Source organism: Tenrec ecaudatus, chromosome 1 (assembly GCF_050624435.1).
Source record: "Tenrec ecaudatus isolate mTenEca1 chromosome 1, mTenEca1.hap1, whole genome shotgun sequence".
NCBI classification, from domain to species: domain Eukaryota; kingdom Metazoa; phylum Chordata; class Mammalia; order Afrosoricida; family Tenrecidae; genus Tenrec; species Tenrec ecaudatus.
Window position 1 is genome coordinate 135,478,408 of NC_134530.1, and position 19,055 is coordinate 135,497,462.

Genomic DNA, 19,055 nt, shown 5'->3' on the forward strand with positions numbered 1-19,055 from the left:
GAGTCAATAAAACACAAGCAAACAGCTTTCTGGTATTCTGTGCTTTGAGCCAAGATCCATCTGACATCTGTAGTGATATCTTTTGTTTTACATCCTCTTCTAAATTCTTTCTGAACCTCTGGTAGCTTCCTGTTGCTAATAGTAACCTCTAATTAAATAGACAAAGCAAACTATACAAAATGTACAGTAAGTTTTCAATTAGTTTTTCAGTTCTCCAAAGAAAAGGTGATTATCAGATTTATGGACTACAGGTGTTCCTATGAATTAGTATAGAGAGTGGGAGTACATACTGAATTAATGATAAACTTTTAACTTTGGCAGGGAGAGGATTCTCTTCCTTGATAAGAACAATTAAGCTTTATAAACATTAATATATATTTGCAGCATTTAGTCATTAATATTTGAGAATTAGGAAGTATTTTTCCGCTGTTTATGTAAACTGAGTGTAATGCATGTATGCCCCCAAAGTCTTGTGCTGAAATCCTGACCCCGGGTCCTCTGCACATGAATCCACTGGGCACGAGGGTTCTCTTAGCTGTGTTAATGAGGTTAGGTCAGTGGAGAGTGTGTCTTGACTTACTCCCTTTTGAGATATGAAAAGAGAAGGCTAGATGCAGAAGAAACAAGTATGCATGGAGGGAAACAGAAGCACACGTGAGTATCACTAAGGAACGAAGGCACTTCAGAGCTAGCCAGGACCAAGATCTTCCTTCAGGGAAGACAGAAAAAGCATTCCCCTCAAGCCAATGCCTTAAATTCAGATTTCTAACCCTGAAACTGAGAAAATAAGCTTTGGTTCTTTAAAAACATCCATTTATGTAGTTTCATTAAAGCAGATCTGAGAAACTAATATATTGAGATCCACAGACACTAAATAACATCCTCAAGATCACATTATAATATTCTAAACCAAACTCACTGCCAGAGAATCTCCTCCTCCTCATAGTGACCGTCTAGCAGGGAGTACGCTGTTCACGTAAGTGTCTGAGACTTTAACTCCTCATAGGAGCAGAAATCCTCATCTTTCTCCCTTTGAGAAGTTGGTGGGATCGAGTCCTTGGCTTCCTGGTTCATGGCTCAATGCGCAGTCCACCATGCTCAAGGCTCTTTAATTTGGTTTTGATTTGGTTCACTCTAATAAATATGGTTGTGTGGTTGTTGTTTCTATTATTGTTGTCTTCCTATATGCTTTGCTGCCTCTTTTCAGTACTGAGTTTTAGATTTCTCTTCAATTTTTAATTTTTTGCTTAGAAACAATAATTACATATATTGGGTAAATTGAAATATGTTATTGTTATGTGCCATTGAGTCCATTTCTACTCATAGTAACACCATGTGCACTAGAATAAAATAATGTCTCTTCCTACAATATCTGCACAATTGTTATATTTAAACCAATTATTGCAGCCACTGTGCCAATCCATCTCTTTAGGGGTCTTCTTTTTTATCCGTAACTCTCTACCTCACCAAGCATCATGTTCTTTTTCAGGAACTGATATTGCCTGATAAAATGTCTCAAACATGGGAGATGAAATCTCTTCATCCTTGCTTCAAAAGAGCATTCTGGATGTACTTCCTTTTAAATCCAGAAATGCTGAACACCATAAATGCTGATATTAATGTAGAGTTGACCTTATACTTGACCCCAAATTATTTCCTGTGCTCTCAAGGACAATGAAAATGGTGTCTGAGGAGGTGGGAGAAGTGATACCAGAAATGACAGTGTTGGGTGTAAAATGAAAAACCCATTAAGAGAGAAAATACATAAATAGATTATGATAACAGTTTAAAAAGAAAAAAAATATTTTCTTTCCTTTAGAAAAGATATCCTGGTGATAAAGTCAGATAGGTAGAATTATTTTCAGAGAATTTACTTGCATGTGATATTAATAATATTGTTTATTATCTGTGATATTAATAATCTTATTCAATTACGTCTTATTAGACCACCTTTCTTTGGAATGAGCACAAGTATGGCTCTCTTTCATTCAATTGTCCAGGTAGCTGCCTTTCAAATTTCCTGACCTAGATGAGCCTACATCCCTTTGCTGAAACATCGCATCTACCAAGTCTGGACCCTGGCTGTTCTTTACTACACACAACACAGCTTGGATGTCTTCCTTCACTGCCACCAGTCTTTCATCATAGGTTGCCTCGAAACATGGTTGAACACTGACAAATCATCTTTGGTACAGTGTTTATTCGGGGACTCTGTGTATTCGTTCCACTTCTTTCTGCGCTTCGAGTGTTATTTGATATTTTCCCATGAAATTCTTCAATATTGTAACTCTTTGGTTCTTTCAGCTAGTTTTACTTTTTTTCTCCCAAATTTCATTTCAATGTTTTACTTTGTCTCTTACGGCTGTCTTTTGAAATCTTCTGATAAGCTCTTTTACTTCATTATTTCTTCCATTTGCTTTCATTATAGTACACTCCTGAGCAAGTATCAGAGTCTCTTCTGAAATCCATTTTGGTTTTTCTTTCATGTCTTTTAATGACTTTTCTCTTTCTTTTTATAGCATGCCCTGGATGTCTTCCCAGAGTTTGTCTGGTTTTCTTTCATCAAGTTCAAGGCATAAAGCCTATTATTGAGCCGTTCTCTAAAGTCAGGTGGAATGTACTCACAGTATCAGTTTTCTCTCTTATGGACTTGTTTTAATTTCCTCTGTTTCAAATTGATTGTTGATGATAGCAGTTTATAGTCAGTGCTGCAGTCAGTTCATTGCTTTTTATGACTATTAATATTGAGCTTATTAATTGTGATATGCAATAAATTTTGACTGATGGGAACGCAAAGAGCAGTTATAACAGTGTGCTAAGGGACCATGTCTAGAACTGCCAGTCAGATTCAGAGCAGGACGTGGGATAAAACATCAGCTGCAGCTTGGTTGAAAATAACAGAACAACATTTGCCTATGTTTCTTCGACAAAAGGCACCCCATTGTGTAGATCATAACAAATGATGGAACACATTTTAAAGGATGCGTATTCCAGAACACGTAATTGGGCTCAAGCAGAGTTGGACCACGGAACAAGGGGGGTGCTGTATGCTTTGAAACCAAAAAAGGTGTGTTTCAGGGTTGTGTGTTCTCATCCTATTTAATCAGTCTGTGTGCTGAACAAATAATTTGAGAAGTTGAGCCATAAGAAGATGACTGTGTCATCAGGCTTGGGGGAAAGTTTATTAGCAACGTATATTATGTATATGACACAACCTTACTTACTGAGAGAATGGACTTGAAGCACTTATGGATGAAGATCCTATTTACAGACATCAGTATGGATTTGAACTTAAAAAAATGAGTGAGACAATAAGCATCTTTATAATAAATGAAGGAAACATCAAAGTTGCAAAAACTTGCTTTTACTTGGCTCAACCCATGGAGGCAGCAGTTAAGAAATCAAACACTGTATCGCATGGGACAAATTGGGGATCGTCAATCTCCTCATGGTTATGGTTTTTAACTTTGTTCTACAATTTCCTCCAACTCATTCCAGGACCTCCTCTCCTCCCCTTCAGAGTGTCTGGCTGTGGTAACTGAGCACCGTTTGGTTCTTTTGGTCTCGGGATAGTACAGGCTATGATTCATGTGATCCACGGCTCCTTTGGGCGAGTTGTTTCCTTGAGTCTGTGTCTTTGATTTTCTACATTTTTCTTTGCTTCAGATCAAGCAACCAATTATGCAGAGAAGGGGCAGTTTCCTGGCCCAAAGAAGCAGAAACCCAGGGATCACATGCCCGAGAGGCTAAGCCCAGAGAGAGACTTGCTGCTGGCCGAGGAGAATAGCCACTGTGTATCCTTGTCATTGACTGATCCTCACCTGTCACCTGTTAACTCCCTTTACTCCACAACGTTGAGCATTTTCCGTGAGTTCTCTGTGTCTGTTGCAACAAGTTATTGACTTAAGCACAGAGGTGGAGTGTTGAAGGAGTAACAGTGGGTGTCAGGAGAGGGAGACAGGAACAGGGAAGGTGGAGGCATGTCTGACCTTGACCGTGCGGCAGTCGACCCTGAGACTGTGTGGAGATGGAGTCTCCCTGTTTCTTGGGCAGCCTGCTGAGGTTAGCTAGGACCTCCATGACTTTCACTCAGTGACCAAGTAATGTGTTATTTGCGTCCAAATTGATGCAAAGTACTCCTGGTTTTGCATCAGTGTTTTATATTTACTGTTGGAACCGGAACTATTTAAAAATTTTCTTTCTAACAACTGTGCTGACTCATTTGAGGTCTGGGGCCTACAAGAGAAGCAGAGGAGGTTAGAAAAACAGATGATGAGCTTAACCATTTTAATAATTAAAATTTCTGAGAAAAAGCTCAAAATGGCAAAATGAATTCATTTTTGTAGGAAAAAATGGCTGTGATTGAAGTTTGGCACTGTCTAGGATCATGAAGCAGAAACTGTCTTGCAAATATTGAAAACAAAGAAGTGTATGTTTGGGGAAATCATACTTGTTTCATGCTTGACACTGTAGCAGAATAAATCATGGGATCTGTAGGTCCTCCTTCACAAATAAGATTCATCACAGTTTACTTTAGTTCAGCCCTTGTGTTAATGTGGGCTCGAGCTCTGGGCCAAGGTTTCCTGGTTTGCGAGCAGCCAGACATTGGCTACACAACTGTAGAGGTCAGAGGAATCGGAACTGGGGATAAACCAATCTGGTGTTGTAATTTTATAGTTGGTGTTGTAATTTTATATAATGAGGCTCAGAGAGCAGAGTGATTGTCCAGGGTCACCTAAGCAATTATTAACCAGAGACAAGGACATCAAAATCTCCAGAAAGTTGCCCGTTCCCGATGACTTTCTATTATGCTGTATTATGTATCAGTGATTTCTTTACTAGGTATTATGCATGTATTTAAACTGCTTACCTAGTTGCGTAGATTTCTGTCCTTGAAGGTAATGTGGTGCTATTGCATTGAACAAGTATTTATTTAGCACATCATTGTGCTTGACACTCTGAAAATTTGAACGATCATAAAAGATTTTAGTCTGTGCTCTAGTGGCATATGACACTGCCAACTTTTCTCAATAGTGTTAGTTTTCCAGATATGGGTCATCTTACATTCAATGTCTTTTCAGTAGGTAGCATAACCTGGTACAGTGGAGTGACCCTATAAAACAGAGTCTGGTATGACAGACTAGAACTGTACCATAGGGTTTCCAGAGCTGTGATGTTTACAGGAAGACTGTCCCATCTTTTTCCTATGGGGAAGCTGGTGGGTTGAAACTGACATCCTTGTGGTTAGCATCTAAGGGCTTCACCACTCTATGCACAGGGCTCTTGATAGCATATATCAAAGCCAAACAACCACAGAAAAAACAACAAAAATCTCCGACGGTGTGCAGTTGATTATGACTCATAGCTATCCTATATAATCAAGATTACAGGACAAAATAGAAGTGCATCCAAACTTTTATCTTTATATAAAAGATCCCAGATGGCACACTGGGTTAAGAATTGGTCTGGCAAGTGCAATGTTGGTTCTTCAAACACACCAGCTGCCACACAGGAGAGAAGTGGAGCTTTCTGTTCCTACAAAGATTTATAGTCTTGGAGATCTGATAGAGGCTCTGTGTGTGTGAAAGTTGACTGCGCAGCATTGGGTTAATGGACTGGGTGAATTGCTCCCCTTTACTCTGATGGAGCAACTAGTGGTTCTAACCTACAATTTTTTCTGTGAGCTGCAGAGCATTTAACCAGTGTTCCACCAGGGATCCTCCTTTGTCAACAAAGAGTATAATCTACAAAAACTGATGGATGTCACCCAAGGGAAATCACTGTCATTTCTGTATCACTCAACTGTGAACTTGAAATGACCAAATGGAAAATTCTGAGCAACTATGTTAAGAGGAGGCCTAATACTATAGCATCCTAGATTATAAAAAAAAATGGATCTATTTTTTTTTCTTTTAGACAAAATTTAAAAATAATTTATTTTTATTTTATTATTATTTAGGAAGACAGAGCAACGATGGAAAAAATTCAGCATCCTCACTGCATAGTCGAAAGCCGGGGTAGCAGACAGAAATCTAGGTTATCTCCCCATAAATAGTATCTGCAGAGGTTTTGCAGTACATTTTGGAGGGAAGTAAAGTTAATGAAAACATTTTAAAAACTAATTTTCTGAAATGCCTTAAACAGACTGAGGATGCGTGCTTCTGATACAAGAAAAGCCGCGACTATTATCACACCTCTTATGTGCTCCCCAGATGCTTGTCGCAGGTCAGTTTCTCCCAGATTATCTTGAGAGTCAGAATTCGTTTGAAGGTAATTCATAAAGGGAGTGTTTCCTGAAGAATCTGGTAGGTAGTAAGTAGGGAGCACACAAAAAAGAACGAGAAGCCAAAGGTTAGATTCCAGGCAGTCAGCCTCAGTCTGATTCTATAGGGAAACTATGCTATGAATTACTCTTCAACATCTGTCCCGATCTCAAGCAAGAGAGGTGCTTTCACACTCCTCTTTCAGCCAGTCACTGATTTAGATTTGTGAGTTGTGTTGGGAGAGAATGTAAAGCTGCAGGTTTCTAAAGACTTTTAGGTATGTAGCCACAGTGGTTCTACTAGCCCAAGGCCAGTTTCCAAAGAGCATTATTGCACTGGCAGTTCACAAGACAGCTAAAATTGGTAAGGGGAGAGTGGTGACACGAAATGTCTTATTATTGCCCTTCTATCCACATCTCTGTAATTCCCACCAAATGATTGGGGTGGACTACGCAACTAGAGTGTGTGAGACACTGACAGAGGGGTTGACCAGTTTTATCACTCTCCTGACCATAAGAGGGCATCCCCCGAGCAGGAAGAGAGAATCCTTGGGACAATCAAGAAAGAAGAGCCATTAGCAGAGAATGTTCAAAATCAAAGATATCATGCAGCTGAGGGCAGGAGCCATGCCAAGGCAAGGAGTCCCTGAGGCAATGAGATGGAGCAGCAGGTGCGCCTCCTGGCTCTTCAAAGCAGAGGGCAAAGGGCTAATTGACTCAGTGGTAGTGAGTTTTATTTGTTTGCATTTACCTGGACTAGGCTCCGTAGTGGTCTGGCAGTTAAGACATAGTCACCCCGGTGAGTTCTAACATAATGTAATCGTCTCTATGATAAATTCTATGATGAGCAGCCAATCAACTGAAGGGAGATGTCCCAAGGATGTGCTCTGCTTGCAATAAGTGGAGGCTGTGGAAAGCTTGCTTGCTTTAGTGGGGATGGGGTGTCTGGGTCGTGAGTGTGATAACTCACTTCCAATTTTTTTAGACTTAAGCCAGTGAACTGCCATATTTCCTGCCTAATTTTCCTGCTTCCTGTACCTCAGCCTCTGAAGATACATGAGTTAGTAGAAGCGTCCAGCTTACATTTGATACATGAACTTGAACTGGAAGGGACTTACCCACTTCTACAACTGTGTGAGTCGTTTTTTTGACATAAACTGCGCTTTATACACACACATAGATGAAAGAGTCACTGTTTTTGCTTCTCCAGAGAACCCATCCTAAAACAGAAACCTTCTAGAGTAATTCTACTTTTTCCTACAGAATCAAGAATAAGATGGAGTCTAACTTAGGACAATGGGTCAGGCTTTATCTTGATGGACACTGATATTTTAATTTCATATGATGTTCACAAGGCACAGAATATTATTCTTGCTTAGACTTTCCCCCCAACTATTCTAAAGTGTAAGAACTATTAAGATCTCACAGGCTTCAAAAAAAAAACAAACAACAAAATGAAGACAGCAATGGGCCTGGGCTAGAATTTATTGACTTCTCTGTGTTACAGATTGACTTGTAGTTCTTAAAGAGATATGTTAAATAGACAAATCTGCAGTAATATCTATATCAAACAGTCTCTATGAGTAGATATCTAGGTAGACCTGGGTACTGAACAGATGTAAGAAGGTGAATGAGCTACACCTTATAATATATGGGTTTATCAGAGGATATGTCTACATATACATTTGTTTGTACTGCAAATATATCCAAGGATATAGTAGAGAAGACTAGGACCAAAGTTTTTAAAACTTTCCTATCTATAACCAAATACCTTGATGAAAAGGGTCACTGAGCTTGGTTGCTCAGGACCACAGTCTCAAGGGACATTTAGGTACATTGCAGAAATTTAGCCCACCGAAGTGAGCTCTGGTGACATAGTGCATTGCACATTAGGTTGCTAAACACCAAATCAGCAGTTTGAAACCACCAGCTGTTTTGAGGGGTGGGTGGGGGGTGGGGGGAAGATGAGGCTTTATATTCCTATAAAGAGTTAGAGCCTTGGAAAACCACTCCAACCGTTTCACTCTGTCCTATGGGGGTCACAATAAGTCAGAATTGATTCAATGACAGTGAGTTTTGGTTTTGATTTGGGGTCTAAAATAAAAAAAAGTTCCACATCCTACTTTGATGGGAAGCTACTGGGATCTTACTTATTTTTGATTTGCTGTCTAAGATGCAACTTATTTGTCTTCCCCTTTCTGTAGTGAAGGTGAAGAAAATAAACATTCAAGGAAACAATTAGAATTTTCCTAAGGAATACAGATCATATTTAATGACAGCCTTCACTAGCATGAGACCAGAAGCAAAAATATAGAGAAAAAGATTCAAACAACAAACCTAAACTAAAACAGACTTGGATACTTTGAAGATAATGCTATGTAAGGGAATAAATCATTTGCCCCAGGGTATCTAGACAATAGTGTCTGGGGACACCAAAAATCTGCTGGCATGATCGATTCCATAACAACAAGGTGCCACCATCAGTCTCTCCATCCACAGGGGAAGATGAGAGATGAAATGGAAAGACATATGGAAACAATTATCCCAATGGATTAGTGGACCACCACCTGATCTTCAATCTCCATGGGATGGTCAGGGATTATACCAACTGGACGCTCCTAACTAGGCATGGTGTCAAACCTGTCACCAAATCCTGAAGCCTAATGACCCCTCCTTGATGTCATAAACCTTCTGTTACGAGGGAAAGTTGAATCTCTCTTAGGTCTTTTGCCTTCTGCTGGAGCTGCATCTTGCAACTGGTTCCTCAATGTCTGATCTCATCACCGTTGCTCCAGGAGCCATTAACAGACGACCTTTGATGGATTCATTTGTCAGATTTCAGGTATATGTATCCACTGACCTGGGCCCTCTGCTATCTCTGTCTCATCATCCTTGTCTAGTTCCCGCATCTCCTATTGCTTCCTGTTCATCAGCTTCCATGCTCCAGGAGAAGCCTGGTTTGAACCTGGCTAGATTTACCCATTTCTATAACTCTGTAAGCAATTTCTTGAAAGAAATCTCTATGTACAACTCACACAAGTGCCACTGGTCTTATTTCTGTAAAGAGAACCCAATCTAACACATTCCATAGCCCTGAGATCAGAAGAGCTATCATGTGCCCTACTGCCACTCCCGAAACCAAACCCAATGCTGTGCGCAGAGTCAATGCTGACTCACAGGGTCCCCATGCACGTTTCTGAGCCTGTCCTAGGGGAGTGGAAAGCCCAGTCTTTGTCCCTCTGAGCTGCTGGTGATTTCGAATTGACTATACAGATCGCAGCCCAAGAGATAACCACTACACTTGAAAAGGATCACATTAAAAGGTCCTAGATATGTCAATTATGACAGACGAAGGTCAAAACATAGTATCTTATCATTTGATATCTCTTTGGGCTGATTTTAAACTTGTTTCAGTTTAAAACAAACAAAAAAATTGATACAAATACCTGAGGATTAAGCCTTTGAGGAATCCTCTCTGACCATGGATCAGGGATAGGACCATCCTCACTAACATGCCAAGTGCATTGGAAAGTGGATTGTTGCAGAAGCATTTAGGTTAAAATATAACACCTTATCATTTAACATTCCTTCTGAACCATTTAGATTTGTTCTGGTTGTTAGTAATTTCTGATTTCTTGTTGATTAAGGTTTTTGCCTGTTTTACTTTGCTGTTCTTGTTAGTTGTTTGTTGTCTTTGTTTGTTTTTAATGTTTTTGCATATGAAATCCAGGATAGGTAAATCTCCAGAGACAGTAGTAACTACGTTAATGGTCCCTTGGGAGTATGGCACGGGAGCTTGTGGGGAAATGGGAAGCTACTAATGATGAGTGCAAGAATGAAGAAAATGCTCTAACATTGATTGTGGTTAGATTATTAGATTGTATGATATGTGAATTATATGCCCATAAAAGTGTCGGGGGGTAAAAAAGATCCTGAATAGAGTAGGAGAAAAATGTAGAACAAAACTCAAAATCATAAAAGAGACCAGGCTTACTGGTCAAATACAGACAGATGGGATTCCCCCAAACCAGGGCCCTTAGTCATCCTTCAGTTCTGGAACTGAATCCACCCTCTAGGTGGAAAAATCACCATAAAACGGGCAGCATTGGCTTGGCATCAAAGTGCAGGGCATAAGGAAGTAAGAGAGAATGGAAACCAGAATTGCAGGGAGAGAGCAGAATAAGGGATAGGATTTGGAAAGGGTTGCAATGAATGGACTGAAACAAAACATGTGTGAATTACTGAGTGTAAGAATGAAGATTTGCTCTCACTGGTCTATTGGACACTGGTGATGTTTCCAGACTAAGGTGTTTAGGCACCTTCAAAACCTGGCACTGAAGACACCTCAGGGGATCAGCTTTCAGCCAAACAACAGACTGGTCTATAAAGTGAATAACAAAGCCCAGAAAAATCACCCACATGAGATCAAAGACAGCAAGCCACAGGGAAGAAGGATGAATGGACCCTAAGAGCGGATGGAGAAGAGGATTTCAACCTAAGTGACAGAAAAGTATCTATAGCATTGAGGTTTATTCCGGAAGCCCACCGTTCACACAACGATGAGGACACAGGTCTCTGGTCAGCAGCACCTCTGGGTCCACCAGCAGCTTCTCCCTCTGTGGTCCTCGGCTCTCAGATGTGTGGCCCCAGGGTCTCGGCGTTTGTGCACCTTCCCTTATAGTGTTAGAAATAAACTAAGCTTTGTCTTATGAAGAAATCGATCTGTGGATATTTTTATGAAGCTAGAATTGGCCAGTGTTCTGGTTTTCCTCTTATATTTATAACGGTCTTTGCCGTTTAATCTCCCCAGTACCCTCTGTGGAGAAGGATACTACGCAGTTAGGACATTGTGCAAATACAATCATACAGGTAGTCCTCGTCCGAATCATTGTTCCAAACTAAACTGACTGCAATCTAGACAATTCCGACTCAGAGCAGCCCTGCAGGACAGGGCAGAACCGGCCCTGCGGCTTTCTGAGGCTATAAGCACGAAGGCGAGTACAGAGTGTCACTTTGCATCCCCAGAGCAGCTGCTCATTTCTAACCGCAGGTCTGGAGTCAGGAGCCCTGCCGTTACCTTCTACACCACCTGGGCTTCTCAAAAGCTACCATTTTAGAACTGGCTGCGAGTTGGTGGCATCAAACCTGAGCAATGTGTCCACTGCATACTGCAGGAAGCCCTTGCTGGGGTGGGCTCTGGGCCAGCAGCCATCTATGGGTTTTGCATGTGCTCAGGCTCAGCGAGCGAGAAGGGAGTGGGGCACAAGGGATCATCGAAGAGATGGAGTGGGCAGGTGTGTGAGCGCCTGGAGCACATTGGTAGTGCAGCAGCTTTGTAATCAAGCAGCTTTCTGGGTTCAGGGGAGACTCACAGGTGTTGCTCTGTGTGGGGGGATAGGTTGTAGACTGCTATTCGGTTGCATTAAGCCAAAAGGAGCATGGTAAATGGTGTTGGGACAACCTTGGCTCTTCTTTTTGATACAAGGCAGAAGGAGAATCTATCTGCATACTCTCCCAAGGCTGATGGCCATCCTTCTCTCTATTCGGACATAGCTGGTCCTCTAAGGCAGCGGTTCTCAACCTGTGGGTCGCGACCCCTTTGGGGGTCAAACACCCCTTTCACAGGGGTTGCCTGATTCATAACATTAGCAAAATGACAGTTATGAAGTAGCAATGAACATAAATTTATGAATATAGCATCTGGGGGTCTTAATGGCTTAAAGGTAAACAAGCAGCTAACTAGCTCAGAAGCAATAAAGCCCACATGGAAGAAGCACACCAGCCTGTGTGATTATGAGGTGCCGAAGAGATCAGTTATCAGGCATCAAAGAACAAAAAAATCATATCATTGTGTGCACACCTCCCTGATACAATTGCTGAAGACAAATGTGTGCATAAGCAAATGTGATGAAGAAAGTTGATGGTGCCTGACTATCAAAAGATATAGCGTCTGGGGTCTTAAAGGCTTGAAGGTAAACAAGTGGCCATCTATCTCAGAAGCAACAAAATCCACATGGAAGAAGCACACTAGCCTGTGTGATCACGAGGTGTCGAAGGGAGGAGGTATCAGACATCAAAGAACAAAAAACTGTATCATTGTGAATGAGGGGAGTGGAGAGTGAGGACTCAAAGCCTATCTGTAGGCAATTAGATATCCCCTTATGGAAGGGTAGTGAGGAGATGAGCCAGTCAGGGTGCAGTGTAGCAATGATGAAACGTACAACTTTCCTCTGGTTCCTAAATGCTTTCTCTCCATCTACTGTCATGATCCCAATTTTACCTTGCAAATCTGGCTAGACCAGAGGATGTACTCTGGTACATATAGGAAATGGAAAAAAGGGAATCCAGGACAGATGATCCCTTCAGGACCAGTGTTGAGAGTGGCAACACCAGGATGGTGGAAGGACAGTGGGACAAAAAGGGGGAACCAATTACAAGGATCTACATATGGCCTCCTCCCTGGGCATGGACAACAGAAACGTGGGTAGAGGGAGATGTTGGACAGTGTAAGATGTGACAAAATAATAATTTATAAACTATCCAGGGTTCATGAGGGAGGGCGGAGCAGGGAGGGAGGGGGAAATGAGGAGGCTTATGTGGAGAGCAAATGACAGTGATGAGGGTAACAGATGTACAAATGTGCTTTATACAATTGATGTATGTATGGATTGTGATAAGAGTTGTATGAGCCCCCAATAAAATAATTTTTTAAAAAAAGGAAGAGGAGGGAAAAAAGTAAGAAGGAGGAGGAGGAAGAGGAAGAGAAGAAGTAATCATAGCAAAATGGCAGGAATCAGGAATAAATCTTTCTGAAACAGGAAAAAAATCATAATTTCCACACATTCATTTACCACCTATGCCTAATAAAATGACTATATAGCAAAAAAGAAAAAATAAAAGAAAATAAATTTATGGTTGGAGGGTCACCGCAATGTGATGCACTGTATTAAAGGGTTGTGGAAATAGGAAAATTGATAAGCACTGTTCTAAGGGCATTCAACTAACTGGCTAATGACAAGCTCTAGAAAGCAGCAAGGACCACACATGAGGGAGCTAGTCTTTCCAGTCCTGCCACATTCGCACTCAGAGTTCAACTTTCGCTCACCTCAAATGCTTCTAAAGCTATCCTGGAGGAATTTAAGATGCAGATTTTTATCAATAAAAAATCTCTGATAATTTTGGTGAGATTAAAAAAAGGCTCTTAAATTATAATTAAGTCTTAGGTTTTAAAAAAATACCGATTACTATTTTATTGAAGGCAACCCACAAAGCAGTGTTATAGTTTGAACCGAGAAAGACTGAGAGCCTAATTTGGGTCAATTTTAGCCACAAATCAAGTTTTATTTTTAAGAAACCCTGAAAATAACCTGAAATAAAGTTATTTTATAAAGTAATAGTGTGAAAACTTATTTCTGCTATTGCTGTATTTTTATTGTGTTTTGAGACTTGGTTTGTTCAGCTATAAAACTTTTAATACAATATATTTTGTTCTTCCTTGGGAAGCGAACAAGAATATGACACTTTAGGGGTTATCTGATGGAAAGGAGAAGAACATATTTTAAACATGTTGAAGCATACTACAGCTAATGAACTCTTTATATAAATAAAACACTTCCTCCCCTGTTCCCCACCCACCCCCCAATTTGAATTATTTCTAGGAGGCAAGTAAGATCTCTTCTATTTATGCCAAAGAGTTGATTAAAGATAGACCTTTACATTCGTCATATTCTATGAAACTTAAACACTAATCATAATTGAAATTTGCCTAACACTGCTTCTGCAGAGAATTCTACGTATCTTTTGCTGAAGACTTAAGGGCTGCTATGTGAAGTAGCTTTCTTTGTTACCCCATTATATCCTAGGAGCAATAAAATAGAGGTCTGATCTTTCATTTCACTAGAGCTGAATGAGTCAGTCAAAATATGTAGGGGAGATCAACAAAATACTTTAAATATAGTATGTGGATATGTAATATTTTTTAAATTCAAGGACTATGTTCTGGGAAGATATTAGTAATAATGTAAACGTTTTGAAAGAGAGGGCAACTTGTATTTGTGCATCTGCATATTGAGGATGTCTTAAAGAATCTACATTTTCTACAGAAAATGATACAAAGTCCTGCTTTCTTCTGCCTGGGCGGCAGTTTGTTTCCTCTGGAGAGTGTAGGGCTTGCATGCACAGAAAAACATGCTTAGGAAAGGTTTCTGATACTCCTGACTAGTCGGAGTCCAGATTTACATAAGGGTTTCTGTATTTTTAACAACCTCATTGTATATCTTCCACAGCTCACATCTGGATGATGGAAAGTAATGTTCAGTCAGCCAAGTTTTTATTGACATATTTCAGAGCAAGTCTCAGACTGTTCACATTCATATTTTTTATTGACTGTTCCATGACACTTTATTTTAAAATAAAGTCTTTGGCTCTCTATTTCCATCTGTATGCTAAACCTATTGCTTTTCTGTTTTCTCCCCCTTGGAAAACATACTGGGACTTCCCAGAATTATTTTACCAGGTTTTACAAAAGCAATGTTTAAGCTTATTTTATTCTTCATAGCCTAAGACTTTTAAAAAAACTTATGTTCTCACAATCATTTATACCCTAGAGTTACCTCAATTCTTGGTGGTATTATTATCTATTTATTTACTGTTAAACAAAAGATAACAATAAAATAATGTGTTTGTAACTGCTATGATACGCTAGTAACACTTGGGAAAACAATTTTTGTTATCAAGATAAATCTCAACTCCTAGAGTAAAACAGGTATTTGAGAGAAAAATGAAAGGAGGTCTTTCAGTTAATGTTACAAGCCATCAAAAACGTTTATTGGAAATCTTACAGGGCAGTGCATTGACGTTAATGGGGGAGGAACATCGAGAAAAGGAGACTGAAAATGGATGTACAGCGCAAAGAATATAGTTCATGTAGGTCTAGAAACCACTGAAATGGCATATGTTTTTCTGTGAATATTCTCAATAACAAAGTAAAAGTGAAATGAAAAAGGCTAAAACATGTTTATTGAACAACGGCTGTGTGCGCAGCACTTTGCTCAGTAATGTGAAGGATCCAGAGACGTTTATGGACACGGTACCTACTATGAAAGACTGCCACGCAGCAAACTTCATGTCCCAGTGATTCCCAGTTTCATGACCATATGACTAATGTAAGAACTCTATGTGGAATGATTTACATTAGCAGGCTCATCACACGTAAATGTTTTAACAGCAAAGTCAATTCAAGGTTCTTTTTGTTGCCAGGCGCCTTCCCATTAGCACATTGAGTAGTGCTATCGTGAGATCCAGACGGTCTCCAGGATCTCAAGGCAAAGCTCAGACGGTGTATTTTAGTAGAATTGCGGACTAGAAAGACAGAGTGAAGTTACTCATATGGTAGTCCTTCCTATTATTTCTGCTTCACTTAATGAATGCATTTTCTTATTCTCCCTTTCTGCTTATTCAAGAAGCGTATGGTTCAACATGTCCTCTAAGTCCATCATGACTTCATGAACTCTTCTCACCAGCCCACAGTGGCTTGCAACTCTCTCTCCTCCTAGTTACATCCTCTTAAGGACCTAATTGGCCAAGCACAGCGGGCGTCTGGCGTTCCCTTTACTCGTCTCTAGTTTAATCAGCTTTTGCTGGGAGATCGACTATTGTGAGGAATCGTGAGTGGGTATTTCTTTTTGTTTAGCAGAATCTTTCGATGATCTTTAGTTTCTCTTCATGGAGCTGCTGGGACATGGGTCACGAAATAACCAAAAGACGCGCATGAGATGGTCTTTCTGACTAAATCTACATCTGGAAGCATGTACAAAAATAAACTTTCAAGTTTATGAAGACTCCTTTACTACAGGAAATGCTCCCTTTTTTGCGTCTCAAATTGATTCCAAATCATAGACATTTTGTGCACAACAGAACAAAACACTGCCCAGTCCTTCAACATCCTCACAACCATTCGTGTGCTGGAGCCCATTGGTGAAGCCGCTGGGTCAATCTGCTTCCTCGTGAGACTTCTTCCTTTTCTCCACCCTTACACTTGACCAAACAAGTCCTTCTCCAGGTTCTTGTCTCTCCTGACAACATGTGCGAAGTATGTGAGAGGAAGTCTTGCTAACCATGACTCTAAGGAGCACTCTGGTCGAACTTCTTCCAAGATAAATCAGTTTCTCCTTGGATAAAGTGGTCCTTTTATCTGTCCATGGTACTTTCAGTATTTTTCTCCAGCATCGCATTTCAAATGCTTTGAATCGTTTTGGGACTTCCTAACTCATTGTCCAACTTTCACAGGCCTCTGAGGTCATGGAAGATACCACGGCTTGGGGCAGGCACACGTCAGTCAGTGCTCAATGTAACACGTTTGCTTTTCAATTCTCTAACGAGCTTTAGTGCAGATGTCCCCAATGCAACCTGCATTTTGATATCGTAACTACTGCTTCCATGAACATTGATTGTGGATCCAAGCAGTGAAAAATCCTTGACAACTTCAATCTTTTCTCCATTATTATGATGCTGCCTGTTGGACCAGTTGTGAGGATTTTGGTCTTATTTACATTGAGTTGTAATTTATACTGAAGACGACAATCCTTGATCTGTAGAAGCAAGCGCTTCAAGTTCTCTTCATTTTCAGTAAGCAAGGTTGTGACATTTTCATATCACCAGTTGTTAATAAACCTTCTTCCAATCCTGATGTCACATTCTTCCTATAAGCTAACTTCTCTGCTGATTTTCTCAGCATATAGATTGAGTAAGTATGGTGAAAGAATGAAAGTCTGTCACAACATCTTTTCTGATATTAAGCCAGGCACCATTCCCTTGCTCTGCTCACACAGCTGCCTTGTGACCCACGTACCAGTACTGATGAGCACAATGAAGTGTTCTGGAATTTCCATTCTTCTCAAGGTCATCCTTTATTTTTATGACTCACACAGTTTAATGCTTTGGCACAATCAAAGTGAACATCTTTCTGGAATTCTCTGCTTTCAACCAAGCTCCATCTGACATTGGCAAAGATATCCCTTATGCCACATGCTCTTCTGAAGGTGGCCTACAGCGCTGGCAGCTCCCTCTCAAAGTACTTCTGCAACTGCAGTTGATGGACCTTCAGCAAGCATTTCCTTGTATGTGCTAACAGTGATATTGCTCGACAATTTGAGCGTTCTATTTGGTCACCTTTCTTTGTAATAGATATAATTATGTATCTCTCAGTTGGCCAGGTACCTGTCTTCCAAATTTTATGGCGCGGACGAGTGAATGCTTCCAGTGCTTCATCAGCTTGTTGAAGTATTTCAATTGGTGCTCCATCCAATCCTGGAACTTTGCTGATGTTTAATGCTTTCAGTGCAGCTTGAACTCCTTCCTTCAGCACCATGGGCTCTTGCTCAGATCCCGCCACCAGAATTGTGGAATATCGACTGGTCCATCTGGTGCAATGACTATGTGCTCTTTCCATATTCTCTTTATTTTCCATATTTTCCATATTCCTGCATCATTAAATATTTTGCCCATAGAATAAGCATTTCAACTAGATGCCTGAACGTTTTCTTGAATACTTTCAGTTTAAGATATGCCAAGCATGTTCTCTACCAGAGCAGAAAATCCTACTTTCCCCTTACAGTGCCTGGAAGGTTCAAACTGCCGATCTTCAGGCCAGGAGCCCGATGCATAATCTAGTAAACCACCAGCCCTCATAGCACCTAATGCTAACTTATGATAATGACTGTTCTCAATGCGATAACTATGGAAGGGCCTGGAAAGAACTGAAGAAAAATGTGAAAAAATACAATAATGAACAGGACACACTTATTGGTTTAATAGATACTGGTGGGAAGCGCCTGGACAGTGGCCCTTAGACCTTGAAGTTTTAAATTGAACTTATACCTAAGGCTCAACTTTCAGTCAAACCTTATGGAAATGTATATTATTTTAACTTTATGAGACTTATTTCTGAGCTTTATGAACTTTGATAGCTGCAGCTCTCTTTCAATCCATTTTTATTATCGTTTGAAATAAAAATATGTTCACGCCCTGTTCTCTTTTGACTAGTCAGTGGCACAGTGAATATGTTTGCACTTGTAAACTACACAGATGTGTGAAAATTGTTGTGGCCTCTACACCCCTAGGAATGAAGTTGCTGGATTGTAAGATAAGAGCATCTTAACTTGTAATGATTTTGATTAATATTTAAGTGTTATTTACCAATAGTTAATAATTGCTAATTATAGTAAATACATGCTCACTGGAGAATACTTTGAAAAATTGGAGAAAAACAGAAAACAAAGAAACAAAAAGATCAAACAGTATTCTTATGATTTAAAAGTACTTATTTGGTAGGCATTTGGTTTATGTGAGTGTTACCATATTTTATAAAGGAGTGTCAAAAAGTTCATGTAAAATCTCCATTATCTTTAATTCCATTTTTTCATAATTTAGTTGCAGCTCTTTTGTATATTTCTGGTGATTTTTGGCCCCACTCTTGAATCTAAATTGGTTATATGTATTCTCATATTCCCAATTATATATATGCATTTTATATGTAGCTTTTGATCCTGCCTTTTGGTTATATTAATAGAGTGTTCTTATATCATTGTGCTAAACAGGGTTGACTAGAAAAACAAGTCCAAAGATACTCATATATGTGCAAGAGAGAGCTTTATATCAAAGAGCAATTGAGAAAATATGCCCGCCCAGTCCAGATCAAGTTCATAATTATGATATTAGCCCATATGGCCTATATTGGTTCATAAATTCCTCTTTATAATCACACAGCACATGCAATGATACCACATGCATGAAG